General features: G+C 39.8%; 1 protein-coding gene and 1 long non-coding RNA gene across 3 annotated transcripts in view; one reads left to right on the top strand and one right to left on the bottom strand.

Moving 5' to 3' along the window:
- Positions 1-14,316, bottom strand: part of CDKL5 (cyclin-dependent kinase-like 5) — a 125,572-nt gene extending 111,256 nt beyond the window's left edge. For both annotated transcript variants that reach the window (XM_014960299.1, XM_014960302.1), the window contains exon 1: positions 14,236-14,316. The gene's annotated coding sequence lies outside the window, so the exon portion shown is untranslated. The remainder of the gene's footprint in view (positions 1-14,235) is intronic.
- A 331-nt stretch (positions 14,317-14,647) lies between these two features.
- Positions 14,648-14,861, top strand: part of LOC106898763 — a 4,475-nt gene continuing 4,261 nt past the window's right edge. The window contains exon 1 of the long non-coding RNA XR_001413967.1: positions 14,648-14,732. This is a non-coding gene — a long non-coding RNA (uncharacterized LOC106898763). The remainder of the gene's footprint in view (positions 14,733-14,861) is intronic.

The raw sequence follows: 14,861 nt of genomic DNA, 5'->3' as shown, positions 1-14,861 counted from the left end.
TTATATATAAAGGACAGCTCAGATTTTGAGATGCTCAAGAGCCCAAAACTAACACCTTGCTTCTCACAGGAAACCACATTTAACAACTACATTACTAAACAACGTAGTGACAAAAGAAATGCTTTACCTTTTCAGAAGACAAGATTATTGTAACCTAGCCTCCAGATAAACAAAATCTTTTGAACACTAGATGGGTTCAGGGCTCCAACTTTATTTCATTGTGGTGCTGGGATTGTTTTTCTCTTTTGCAAACCAGAAAGAGTTAGGTAATAAATCTCAACTGCTCTCTGCACAGAGAATCTGGGTACAGAAGAGCTGGGAGATCCCACTCCTAACATTTGTTACGTTTACTTATTAAACATTCACTGCAAATACAGTCCTTAGAAAAGGACTCCCAGTTCTGTGGTTAATATTCACTAAATATACATTAGAGTATCAATGACTAAGTCTTACAAAAAAATAATAGCCAGGTCCTGTAAGATCTGCTTATTCTCTAGAAAAAGGACTACAATCCACAATTTCCCTTCAACAGTAATTCATTATATAGTCTTAATCCTGTCTGAAAGTCAATGGTCAAGGAATACAATACAGGGCAGTTTATAGTATTACCATAAAACTTGGGGGGGGGAGGATCATGCTTGTTATTTTGCAAAATGACTACTTGATGGTTACACTCTTTAAATAAAAGAATCATTACAAACATGCCTCAAAGAAAACACCAAGCTCTTTTCTACCTTAAAACTGTACAAACAACAGCACACGAATAGTGGTGCCTGGAAGAACAAAGGCACCATCCCGAACAGAGCCAAGGAACAAAGGGGAAAACCACACAGCAGGTTCAGATACAGCCCAGCACTTTTACAGTTTCTACCAAAAGGCACAAGCACGCTATAGATTTCTGTTTTTTCAAATCTTGCTCCAATTTGTATTTCTCCAACTTGTTTCACAAACCTCATACATAAGAGATAAAAAACGAGGCAATTAAATAGGCCCATTCATGGAACTCAAAGTATTGTTTCAGGTCATGCTCAGCACAGATCCTTGTACACTACAGATTTTTAAAACCACATCTATGTTGCCACTCTTTCCAAATATATTTTATTTACTTCACTTGATATCTTTGAACTATTGGTTAAAGTTATTTATACTGTGGCACGCAATGTTTTATTACCTGAACTCCTTGAAGGCATGAGGGCAATTGAAAAACATGTATGCTATGCTTACTTGATGTCCCATAATTTTCGCAAAATTTTAAACTAAAAGCTCAGACTACTTGTTTGCAAAAACTGGCTCTCAAAAGTGTTGACAGAAGAGATACAATTTTCAATATATAACAAACGCAGGTAAATAATACTTAATTATCTGTCAATTTAACTAATCTGTTTCACACTACCTAAGGACCAAGTCCTATTTTCACCTAATCCTTCTGTTCTAAAAGTGAAAGCTCATAAGGACCTATGTTTAATAGTGTTTAGATTTTAATTCAGGTATGACATGTTTATAATATTTTAGAAACATGGTAACTTGAACCAAAAAAGTGTTAGCCAATGGCTGAACACTAGAACTCTTACTCCTCTGGAATTTAGACCAGTTGTTACCTTGACTTATATGCCACTTTTTTTAGCTCTCCAGTCACAGCTGTACCATATATAGCTAGCAATGGCACACACAGTATTCTCTCACCCCACAACCAACATCTTAACTTGAAATTAATTTGGAAACATATTTTGTATATTTCCCCTTCATGAGGAATACATTTCCTTTAGGTACTGCAGTGCAATTGCTCAACACTTGCTTTCATTGGCTTTTTAGATTAGTTTGAGCTATGGTTTTCCTCCTCCAATGATTTGGTTTTGCTATTAATTAAATGGCAGTATTATTTTCCTCAATTGGAATTATTAGAAAGCGTCTTAATGAGTTATAACTACTATAAAACTGATAATAACAACATAGATTACTTTATTCTGTATTGTTAAGGAACAACATTTGAAAGAGAATGTCCACTTCCTTCATTTAATCAGAGAAAAGGGAAAACTATTTATCAAACTGAAGAAGCTAGTAGAAAAAAAAATGGTATGCACATATTCCAGCAGAATATTTCCTTGAAAATTATTTCAGAACACTTCCCTTCATACCTTTTAGATAATTTCAGTTGACGTTTTTCAGAGGCATACTTAAAAGGCAAAAATTCCAATATAATTTGGGGCCTTTGTACAAGCACTTTCAGTTTTCTTAAAACAAAAAGTTACCAGGAGAAAATAAGCTGTTAATATGCTATCATTTTCTCTGTTTCTTAAGATATTCCACATCAAAGACACAAAAAGTATATCCCTTATATATATATCTAAAAAAAGTAAATCCAGTGTTTTCCCAATATCAATACATGCCCATTGGCAGTCCCACATGAAGGATCATAAATGACTACAGAAGTGGTCCATACAGGAACCAGTTGTATGCAGTAATACTAGAAACAGCAGCAAGACATTCCTAAGAACTACTTCTTAGCCAAGCTAGATTAAGTACAGCATGAAATAAGGCTTTTGTGATTTAAAATATGATTTTGTAACAAATAATTTAACAGTTTGATTTATAATAAAACTGTAGAGCATTAACAGTACATTTCATACATTCTCTAGTCTACACATACTTACATGCCCAGCATCATTTGCTTTTCTACCACTAACCCTAGAGAACCTAAACACAAGCACATACTACACTACAGTAATATACTTGTGCTTTTGCTTGCAAAATGCAACTAGACAAAAGAATTTTCATGCAAGTGTTACTACATGTTAAAAACAACCTCATCTTTTGATATTTTGCTTCTAGACTCAAATTCCAAGTAAGAGCATACTATAATGCCATTTTTTCTGTGGTATCATCATAAAAATCTGTTCTATTTAGCTACCAGGCATTGGCAAACATGAAATAATTCACATCATGTTCACATTTATTTCTGGTTTTCAGCAGAGGGACTTCACCACCACAGTCTGCCATATTTAATGAATATGAAAGCCTACAATTTCTTTTATATGTGTTCCATAGTTCCTCAATAAAATGCTAAAGTCTATCAGACAAGGAAAAAGAAGTTAGGGAAAATTCACCATCCCTCTCACAAAAATAATTGATTCTAGAGGTCCATTTTAATCTTCATCTGTCATTGCACCTGAAATAAAATCCAATTATTTCAGCTTCACAAGTGGACTGGATTTTCATCCCAAGAGATATGAATGAGCCACGAAATGATAAAAAAAGCCCACAAATTAACATCGCACAAATATATATGCTACATACAGAGCTGTCAAATCCCGCACTTCGAACACTAAACTGAATCTGCAGCTCCCCAGTTTAAGCCTCTAGCATTAAAACATGAGCAGCGCAGCACAAGGACTACTACCCACTGAGTAACACCAAACTACAGCTTGCCCAGGCAGTGTTTCACCTTGAGCGGGAAGGCTCAAGGCCAGTGGGAAGTCCATCCACAGGGGCAACCTCTCACCAGAACCTAGTGCCAGAGCCTTCTCGATCACGTGGCCCAGAATAAGGTACAGAGTCCTCTATAAGACCCAGTGCACTGGTCTCCCGTGTCAGGGCTCCACAGCAGAAGAAAAAAAAAATTATCTGTAAATACGCTCAACAAAATAGTCTCATCCCTGGTGTGATTCCACTACTACAACCCAGCTTTCATTATTTAATTCTCACCATTGTATGCAAAACAAGCTTAAGGACGGAAAAGATACTGTAGTTTCCTTTCTAAGTATTATTTATAGTCACAACAGATGGAGGAAACTGGAAGTGGTTATTTATCTGTACAGCAACTTCCACAAGCACAAATTGCATGGGGGTCCCATCTCACAGTCCCGACCCTCAAGATTTGACAGTATAAAAACACATTCTTATTTTCATGCATTACATGCCCCACACCATCACCCTTACATATTTTATACTACAAGTCATTTCACAAATTTGGGGGTATGTATGCTTATTGGATAGTAAAGGTGCTTGGGGCTTGGAATCGGTGAGGGAGGGGGCAGCAATATGTGACTGTTCTGTTGTAAGAGTTGCTCTATTTCACAAAGTAAAAAGAGAACAAAAATAAAACTAATTATCAAAATCAGGAAGTGAGGAAGAAGTTATATTAAATCCTAAGCAATATAAGAAAAATCCAGAAGACTTTGATAGTCACAAAGTGAAAGTTACAACTATTGTTAATAAATTCTTTACAAGTCTGAGCTATTAAGAGAGACCAAATATCTTTTAAAAAATATATATGTATTTAATTTAGAGTGGGAAAGTAAATTTTCTAGAGTAAAGCTTTATTCATATTTTCAATAATTGAACTTTTTTTTTTTTACACTAGCATTGAAGCTTTGTGTAGTCTAATCTTTAAAAGGACAGCATACTTCCTCTTTGCTAATTTCTCTGAAGAAGAGCAAGCTAACAAGCTTGATCTGCCATTCCATTTTCAGTGAAATAGCCAACAATAGCTCAAATGTTATTTTAAGTGGATATAACTGGAACAGTCAAACAAAAGGTTACCCATTTTACTGGTGTGGAAAAATACAGGATAGGCCTCCTGGTGTCCCAGGGATGTACAGTACTTTGTGTGATCAAAGCTAAGGAGACTTTGGCCTTAATACAACTACCTTCCTATCTCCTCTCATCTATACGCATTATCCTCAACACAATTTTAGTCAGTGTATTTTATGGTGACTTGTATAAACAAATTTGATTTACCTCATGAGGAAAAAAAAACAACAAAGCAAAACACCCCCCAAAACCCCCAGAAAACATCTCCCAGTCTCCAAACTTACAGCTAAAATAATCTTAAGTTCCAAATAAATTAAAAATACACATGGATTTTTTTTCTGTGAGTTACATCAAATAATTTGAGTCAGCAGAAGCAACTGAAAAACAACTAGGTTAACAAAAGTAAGGCTGTGACTTTTTTCAAATATGCTGTTCACTCAACAGAGCTTTAGGCAACTCAAATGTCAATATATATAGAATTTACTGAAACAGATTTAATGATCTCCAAATGACAGGAATAGCTATTTGCTTAGGAAAAGCAAAGTCAAGGTTCACCTTCTGAAAACAGTGTTTTGTTACTATTACTGTGGGCATCCCACACAGTCACCTTCATACTGAAATCTGTTTTTATTTATAGCAGTAACATAGTTTTTAAAGACAGTCAAGCAACCCATTTGTTGTGTTGAAGTTGTAGAGTTCTTGACATTCTAAACCAAACAAAACATTTCAGCCCTCCCGAGTTTTTTAAGAAATATTTCAGTGATTTTGATTTGTTTTGCTGTGCTACAGCACCTCTGTCTCTAATCCCCCTCTGTTCTATATATGAGGTTCTATGTTTGAAGTTCCTCCTGGTTGGCTGCCACTCTTCTTCCTGCATCAAGTTCATATTTCTGTCACTCATTTTGTAGGATATGTACAACCTCTTACCCACGTACATCAGATGACACGTTTTCTATTCCACCTACAATTCTCTCCTTTTCATTGCTCTTTAGGATAGGTTTTAACCGACCAGCTCTCCCTCCCATCTCCTTAAAAGATGGGAAATTCTTTAAATTTCTGCATAACCTATGTCAGGCAATGTCAAATAGGTCTCCCACAATAACTCTGGGTCTCACGTCCACCCATGAGAGTACCCTTATTTCCCTCCTAGAATAGCATCCCCAAATTATTGCCCCTGTGATATCCCCCCCCATCATGCACAACGCAGCAACACAACAGCTTCATGTTTCTCCCAGTTTCCATACTACATTTGCTGTGCTCATTGGCTTGGCAAAAGGCAGCAAATGCCCTGATCATGTATTACTACAGACTGACCACAGAGACACAGAACGGGGTTCCCCCTCTTTCTTGCCCAGTCTCTTCTCTAGCCATCTGCCTGCTTCCACAAGACCTGTATGTCTGCAACAGAGCTGGAGAACACTGCCCCTCTGCCAGAGTAGGAATTGAGCAAGTGGTTGAGAAGTTACTGGCAGGGTGGGAGGACAGGCTAATGGACAGATGGATGGACAGATGGAACAATTGCATAAGCAACCTTCCCTCAAACCAAAATAAAACTTCGAAGTCCCACCTGTTCCACAGAGCATTTCATCAGCACTAGCCACTCCTCACTTCAAGGTTTTCTGTTTTATAATAGGCTATACTGCATAAAGTAGTAGCTTTGGTCTATAGACTTACCGGATCAACACATTACTGACTACATCACGATGTACAGCTACAGTGCTCCATAAATAACTGTCTTCAAACACAAGCTGTACCCAAACAAGACTTCACAGTTAAGTAGAAAAATAATGGTTGCATAAAAACATTATAATGGCATGTAATTTAAAACATCCTTTTAAATAATAATTTCAACTAAAAAAGAAGAAACACAAGATTTTGGGGTGGGGTTTTGGGGGGGTTGTTTGGGGTTTTTTTAAGAAATACAAAAACATGTAGAGAAGTAAAAATAAAGACTACTACCAATTAAAGGATCTGCAAAGGCGTCTTGCATTTCAAAAGCCTAAGACTGTGTGAAGGGATAGAGAAGAAGCTGTGCTAGATGAACAGATGGATCAGGAAAGTGTGAAGAGGTCCATAAGGAAGACTCAAGTTTCTGAAGCATGAAACTTCTGAAGTGAGCATAGGACTCACTGTAGGTGTTTTCATACAAGGATTAGTTAAGGTGAGGGATTTGGAGGGTTTCTGTTGGTTGTTTTTTTAAAGCTTATAGATTTAGGTAGATAACAGCATACTACATGTGCATGTCTGGAGTGGTGAATTTGGGAAGGCGGCAACTCCATCCTTGTCTGACAAGCAAGGCAAGGAAGACTGGAAGCATTTTTTGCAGAGGTTAAGCAAACAACCAGATGGCAACATTGTGGATGTGGTAGATTAAGAGCAGAAACAAACAAACAAAAAAATGGGGGTGGGGGGGTGGGGGGGGTGGAAATCAGAGTCGGAAGTACAATAAAACCTGCTTGCACCAAGGGCCTTTGCTTACTTTTAGCTGGAATTCCCTTTCAAGTGCTCAAAATAACTCAGGCGTGCCATTAAAATGAGTTGAGCATAGCGGGGAGGAAGAAAAAAAGGTGCTCTGGAAGGAGAAGAATAATTTAATTTTACACAACTTCTTCATAGTAACATTTTAGGAATAAATATCTTTTTGGGAAAATACTGCTTTTGAGAAGAAGGTCTGATTAGACAACCTCCTGATTAGACAACCTCCTCCTCTTGCATCCCTGATGTCAATTATCTCTTCAAAATACCCTAAACAATTTTCTATTAAAACAGCAGCAGAAAGTTGGAGAAGAGGTATTTTATACCCATCAATAGATTTAGCCTCACTTCCGTGAACATCCATATTGCAATAAAAAAAGGATATAACTTTTTAAAAGTGTATGTTCTGGGGTTCACAACTGAAAATTATTATCATCCATTGTCACAGCTATGACAATTGCCTCCTCTTTGACCAATAAAGACCTTGAAATTTTGGATTAATAATGCTATGCATAAGCAAATTAAACTACTTTTGATCTGAAATGGTACATAGCATAAAAAGCAAACTTAGGTTCTAAATTATCATAAATCTATGCCCATTCCCTATTTTTAATCCCCAAAGCATACTCTAACAACACAGAAAACACTTATGAGCTGCCAGTACTGTCTGCAAACTACTTTCAGCAACACAAATTCGAAATATCAATTGTGATATTAAAAACAGTTTCATATACTATATAAGGTACTGTACGTTCTGACAGTTTTAAGATTTCTGAAGAGTATCACATAAAAAAGTCAGATGGACCCAATCCTGCATATACTTCTCCATAAGCAATATAACTGAAGTTGAACATATGTTTACCTTATTACACGTGCACAAATATTTGTAGAGAGGGCTTACTGACTCCAGGGAATAAACAAAATGCTGCCAAGTGTTAAAGTAAAAAACATAAGAGGAATCTTTTCCTGCAATTTGTTTTCAGCTACTGTAAAGTTTTTACTAAACACAGCAGGTTAACAGAAATTTAGAACAACTGTAATTAATAGCTTTAACAAGAAGAACTTTATGAAGAGCTGACTATGACATATCCTCACCTTCCATACACCTTGGTTTTGCTATTACTATTTCGGGTAACAGTCAAAATTGCAATCTATTAAAAAAAAAAAAAAAAAACCACACCATCTTGGAAGATGCAGAACATTCATTCATGGAAAACTGATCTGATGAACCAGCAATTAACATGATACGCTGCAGCATGCAAGATAATCTTACCAGACATTTGTTTTAAGAGCCAGCAGAGAGTAATACCCAAATCCTTCCAGCAAGCTTTGGAAGCTTATCTACTACAGACTTCCATCAGAACAGAGTTACCTCTTCGCCATCATCTAGAAACGTTGTCCAGATGAAAAGGGAGAGGGAAAGAAAAACAGCATCACACACCACCACCAAGCATTGTGAGTCTGCAACATCTAGGGCACGGCAGACCTTCTGCTCTGTCAGTGCCAGCATCGTGCTGATGTACGCATAGGCAAACACGGGCAGTTTGTGAGATGCGAATTACACAAAAAATAAACATGACCTTCTTAAGATTAGGAAATCTAGCAACAAGTAGGAAGCTTATAAACACAAATTTACTGTGCTCTCAAGTTTCTATGCTTTAAAGATAAATATTTAAGTTCAAAGTCCCACTTGCTGGTACAAAGCTTAAAAAACTTCCTAGCCAGCAGTTATTTTGCGGCCGTGAAATCAGATTTTTCCAACAAGTTAAAATGTCAGCCAACCTATCTCACACAGGTCAAGTAGAGGATCTATCTACCTTCTCGAGGTCAGAAAGGGATGAAACTGTAAAGCACCGAAGTGATGTGCATTCAAGTAGCTATTCAGTTACTTCACATGTAAGTGGGATTTTCCAGCAGCGTAAGTTGCTCACTTCATAAGCACTCAACATACTGAGGAACTCCCTGAGTCATTCTATGGCAGATAGTTACCCCAAATAATTATCAATTCAATAGGAACTTAAAAAAATCCATTTCAAGAGCACAACAACAACTTCTATGAGTTTGAAAACTAAGCGTTTCCCCACAAACTTCACAATTAGTTGTTAGATGATGAGATGAACCAAAATTCAGTTCTAAGGAACTAGGCTAAAAAATAATTTTTCCCTACAAATAAGTAATTTTAAGCATTACCCATTACTCTGAATTCACTAAAAAATGTAGAGTTCCTACAATACACGATGACAAACACTGACACCTAATTATGAAAAAAAAGTCTGGTAAAAAAAGTTTTGTTTTCATATCCCATCTCCAAGAATTATTTTTTTTTAATACTTGATAGCTGAATAAATATTTGATTTTACTGAACCTTACAGCAACATCCTCCCTTTTCTTCAGTTACATGAAGCAGTGTGTTAATGTTAACATCTGTACTTCTACAATCATCTGTAAGAAAAGGTTAACAGAGACCGTGATGCATTTCACCAAAATAACAGAGCTCTTCACAGCTGGCATAATGAGGATTCAGTTAAGAACTAATTCACATTTTGCTTTTTGAGAGATTAATTATTTTTTTTTTTTTCGTTTGAGGGCTTCTCCCACCTTTTTCAAAAAATATTGCCAGGCAAGTATTTCTCATGAATGCCATCCACAGCAAGATTATCTTCTTTTTCCAAAATAAGTGTCAGTGTTAAATTAACTTATCCTATTATTAACAAAACATCAACTAAAGGATTAATTGTCAAGATATTAATGGACAATTCCAACACTAGAACATTCAATCATCTCAGATTAGGAATACAAACTTGAAGCCAAACAGGAACACACTAAAACCTCTTCCGAAGTAATGCTAGACAAATAAATGTAATTGCACTAAAACTAGAATTTAAAGTTACTACAGTGTTTAGGTCACCAGAATCACAAGTAAGTATTACAGAAAGACATCATATATTAACTATAGCTATCTATTTATTCCATTCACATTTTTCTCATTTTAAGACACAGCAATAGATTATTTTGACTCCACAGCAACTAAACATAACTGAGGTATCAGTCTTCATATAAAAAGAGAAGTAGAACAACTCTAACTTGAGAACCCATGTGTTATTTTGCCTAAAGGAAATGGCCATGGAAGTTCTCTGAAGGCTAGCCTATTCCTATGAAATTCTCATGGTTGCCTCAGAGAAGGGAGGAAAAAAAAAAGACTATACGCAGTATTTCTATAGCAACAGAGTTAAAGATATGCAAACCCTTTCAAAGGGGTTCCTTCATTGTGATTTCAACAAGATATTTAACACAATTATTTCTGCCAACTTAAAATATCTTATTTAACACCGTGACAAATAAATGTATTATCACATTCTAAACAAAAAAGCTTATTTTTAAAAGCTGAATATATTAGCGTTGTGAATATTCAGAAGTTTAACATTTTCCTTTCATCCATATTTAATTTTATGAAACCGCACAGGCTCGGCAAGAAGACTAATGTTGTAACAGTGACTTCCTCAGTTACTTACATACTGTTTTAATGCTCACTTTAATTTATATAATTAAATTAATTCTTACTGCTTCTGATGCAGAAAGCTGATATTACCATTCACCAACAAATCTTTATCTAGATAGCGAAGCATAGAATACAGAATTTTATGCCAGAAAATAAACTCTGTTACTCATTATATCACATACATTCTTTAGTGACAGCAAGTCACTGATCAGTCTCATGTCTTGATGTTGCGATGTGAAAAAACAACAAAAAAAATCTAGATAAAAATCAAGAGTTGCTGGGTTTAACTCATGAGTAGAGCTAAAATTCCTCAAAATTCTCAAATAGAAGTTATGACAAACGTAAGCCATTCTTGTTCCTTTCACATGATGAGCGTACACAGAGCTCTGTATGACTTCATTTATCCTCCATGTCAACAAATTTTCAGGGTAGCTCTCTCTTAACATTGTTTCATGACCCATGTTCATGCACTGCTCAGAGTAAGCATATAAGCTCAACAAAATTCTCATAAACAAGAATTCGTATCTTATTCAGAGCTTAAACAACACCTAGGAAAACTGCTGGTTGGTTTTTTCTCTCCATCTTTCTACTGCTGAGTGTTGTGTGTTCAAGAGAGAGAAAGCTAATGCTTATATGTGAACAGTTTTCAAGAGCATCCATATATAGTCAGTATTATAAATAGCTATTTTTATAACAGCACTGAACTGGCTTTTCGTTATATATAGAGAGAGGGTGTTTTCTGCATACAGAAATTATTCTCTTATTCTACCTTGTACTTGCAGTCTTAGCTCTCCTCCCACTCACATAGTCCTGCTCCATACAACAACAGAAATAGCCACTGCCAGTGTCAAACCATGCTGGCACTATAGTTAACCATACCAGTGCTCCAATAATAGTTTCCAACAGACTAGCACAAACCTCTTTACAAAAAGAAGTTCTCTCTATACTGACCATACAAATGTTTACATTTTCCTGTAGCTATTTCACTAGTTAAAAAGCTTATGAACTTGATATTCTCAAGGGTTTTGTTAGGAATATAGAGCTACAGTAAACATTTCAGTACTTGAATCTCAAAGTGTATTTTCTCCTCATCATTATTAAACTGAAGTGAAAGGATCTATGGGAACATTAAAATGGATCCACAATTTCTTTTTTTTTTTTCAACACTTCAAGTTTTGAAAACTAAACCAGAGCAGATCAGCTACAGCACTAACAGGTTTGCTACAATTCTGTAAAATGAGAGTTGTCAGACAAAAGGAATCAGAACATATTTCTAATTTCAGCTTTCATAAAGTTCAAGTCTAAAACATTATCAAAAAACAAACTTTAAAATAAACCAACAATAGATTATATATAAGATTCATTATGATTGTCAACGCTCAATTAAAGTTAAAAATCAGGCATACTCAAAGCATTTTTACATGTGTATTTTTGAATAATAACTGCTTTCAATTGCACGTCTATGCAATGGCTGAAATTAATTCCAAAATTAGTTCCAAAATATGGTATAGCACTTGTAGCATTTCATTGCTACAGCTTTAGATTTCTCCCCCTTCCTATAAACTATGGTCTTTCACCCATTGTAATACATCATCCAGTTTTTCTACGTGCCAGAAAAATCTAAGCGTGGTGACAAACATTTTTACACAGTTTTGATTTAAATCCCCAAATATTACAGTTTTAGGTGAAAACTGACAAACAAGGCCATACTCCTGAGAGTTACTCATTGCAGAGGCTTTAGGCAGAGAGCTCTCCTTGCAGAACATTTTGCCAGAAGTACAAAGGGGAGACTTTATTTCCTATTGCCAAATGAGCAAAATGACAGAAATCTTAAACACCCACACAACTACAGGTAGTATTTAAGTCTGTACAACAGAAAAAGCCCATATTTCTATTACTCAAACCACCTATTAAAATGGCGCTTCATGTTGCTATTCCAGGAAGGTATATTTTATAAAAAGCTTGCTTTTTTTTTTCAGCTGCAGACCTCTCTGCTGTTTAAGTCACCACACACACACACAGAGACCAGAAAAATCCTAAAGATCATGTTGTTTCAGGCAAACCCAACAGACTGTGAAATATTAAACTTGCCACTCCTACACTGAGATCTGGAAAAAAAATAGTTAAGTGCCCTCGTAGATAGTAAAATGAAATGGGAATTATAGATTGTACTAGCCAAGAAACCACTATCAACTGGCAATATGCAACTTGATCACTCATTATACTGGAAGCCTGCAGTGCTCAACATCTCTCTGAAAAACAGAAGAGGCATGAGGACAACAAAAGAAACTAATAGGATGATTTAAAACTTCTTTCCAGCAACACTGCAGAACCTGAAGGCCGTTCACGATCTGCATCTACCACTGTGCCAACGGGTTTTCCTAGCCTTCCTGTTTTAATATTTCCTCCCAGCCTATTTGAGACGTTCCAAAGCGTCGCTAAATAACTATGTATTTGCAGTAAGGAAGAAGTCCTCCAGATATGACCGTAGACTAATCTATTACCATCCTGACAAGCCTACTGAGCAGAAGTGTCAGGCAGTAGCTTCCCAGCACAGAGGGATTTGCATGATCATTACTAATGTCACTATGGCAGTGCCAGGCTGTTGCTGTCTCAGACAGCTACCTGCCGCAGCCATGGTAGGCAGGACGCCATGCAGACAGGAGGAGGATCTCCAAGAGGGAGGGAGGCTGGAGTAGTTCAGCAACAGCAAGCAGAGCCCTCACATACACCGAAGAAAGCAGAATGGGCACCGAGCTGGCTTCCCCAGCCCTGGAAAGGGGCATTGCTTCAAACACATAAAACCTCGCTTAAAAAAAAAAAAAATTTAAAAAATCATTTTTCCTTCCATACGCTCAAGTCTAAGGATAGAAATCGAGTTTTCCCTGTTCACCGACCGATACAAAAGATGAGACCCGAGAGCGGAACCAAGGAATAGCCCAGCAAGGGGGATCCCGGCATCCCTCTGCTTCCCAGCGGCTCCAACTGAGGAACTGCCTCCTCTCCCGGGTGTTGTCCCCCCCCCCCGACGGCTCTCCATCACCACCGACCGACCCACCTACCTGCCAACCACCAGCGTATCCTCTCTCACCAGCGGCACGGAAAACCCACAACCCCATGCAACAGTGCGGCTCATTAAAAATAAAAACAACCCCCAAAAAACCCCCAAAGCCAGAGAAACGCTCCCTCCCTTAGATCATAATCACCTAAGGAGTATCTGTTTAGAGGAAGCCCCTGCAGCCGGAGAGCTAGACCCAGGCGGAATCCCACAGGCGGCCGCCGCCGTCCCCCCTCCCTCCCTCCGGGGGCACCCGATCGGAGGGGGTGCCGCGGAGAGACCGCTCCCACCGGGTTCTGCGCCCTCCCGAGCGGACCCCCATCCCCCGGGGGCCGGCGGTACCTGTGCTGAGGAGCGGGGCGCTGCCCGCTGGCGGAGACACCCACCGACCCCGCCAGGAAACGGCTCCCGGCGGGATGAGGGCCGGGGAGGAGAAGGCGGGGGGGGGAAGGTGGGCGGCGGCCGCCCCAACGGCGGCGGGGTGCGCGAGCGGCGGAGGTCGCGCGGCTGGCCGGCGGCGGGGGGGGGGGGGAGGGACGAAGCCGAGGGAAGGGGGTGAGGCGCGGGGTTGCCCCGCCGCCGCCGCCAGAGCCCGGCAGCCGGGAGGTGACAGGTGAGAGCGGCCGAGGGCGAGAGGCGACCACCCGGGCGCTCGCGCGGCTCCCCCTCCTACCTCCGCTCCGGCGCTGCCGCTGCTCCGCGTTACACCCGGCGGCGCGCGCCCGCTCTCTCACTCACCCGCCCGCCGCCGCCCCCTCACTCCGCTCCCCCGCCCGCCGCAGTCCCTCCCTAACGCGGCGCGCAACCGCCACCGCTAGCCGGCTAAGCCCCGCCCCCTCAGCGCGCACTGACACCTCGTCTCACCGGTAGCAGAAGAGGGAGCCGGGAGTCAGGCCACGCCCACGTTCCTTCTCAACCAATAGGAGATAGCTATGCGCCTTTCCCCTCCCCTCCGCCCTCCCATTGGCACCGCCCCCAGCTTCAGCAGGTTGGGTTGACTCGCAGCTGCCGAGCAACGGGCGTGGGGCTGCGGGCGGCGGCGGCGGCGGGGCCGGTTGCCGGGGGGAGGTCGTGTCGGGGGAGAGGCGGGGAGCGGCCGCCGAGGGGAGGTCCGTCCGCAGGAGAGGCGGCAGTGGTTATGCGTGACACCTCCGCTGCTGGCAGGTGGAGGTGCGAGGGGCAGGGCCGTAAAGGCCGTGGCCCGCCCTGGACGGGGCGGCGGGGCGGGGGGGGGGGGACTCAGGGGGCTTTTCGTTCGAGGGGGATTTCTCCTAAGGGATGGGGTTTTTTTGCCTTTTT

Source organism: Calidris pugnax, unplaced genomic scaffold (assembly GCF_001431845.1).
Source record: "Calidris pugnax isolate Ruff unplaced genomic scaffold, ASM143184v1 scaffold188, whole genome shotgun sequence".
Lineage (NCBI taxonomy): Eukaryota > Metazoa > Chordata > Aves > Charadriiformes > Scolopacidae > Calidris > Calidris pugnax.
Note: the sequence above shows the minus strand (reverse complement) of the source record. Positions and strands in the feature narration are given on the sequence as shown.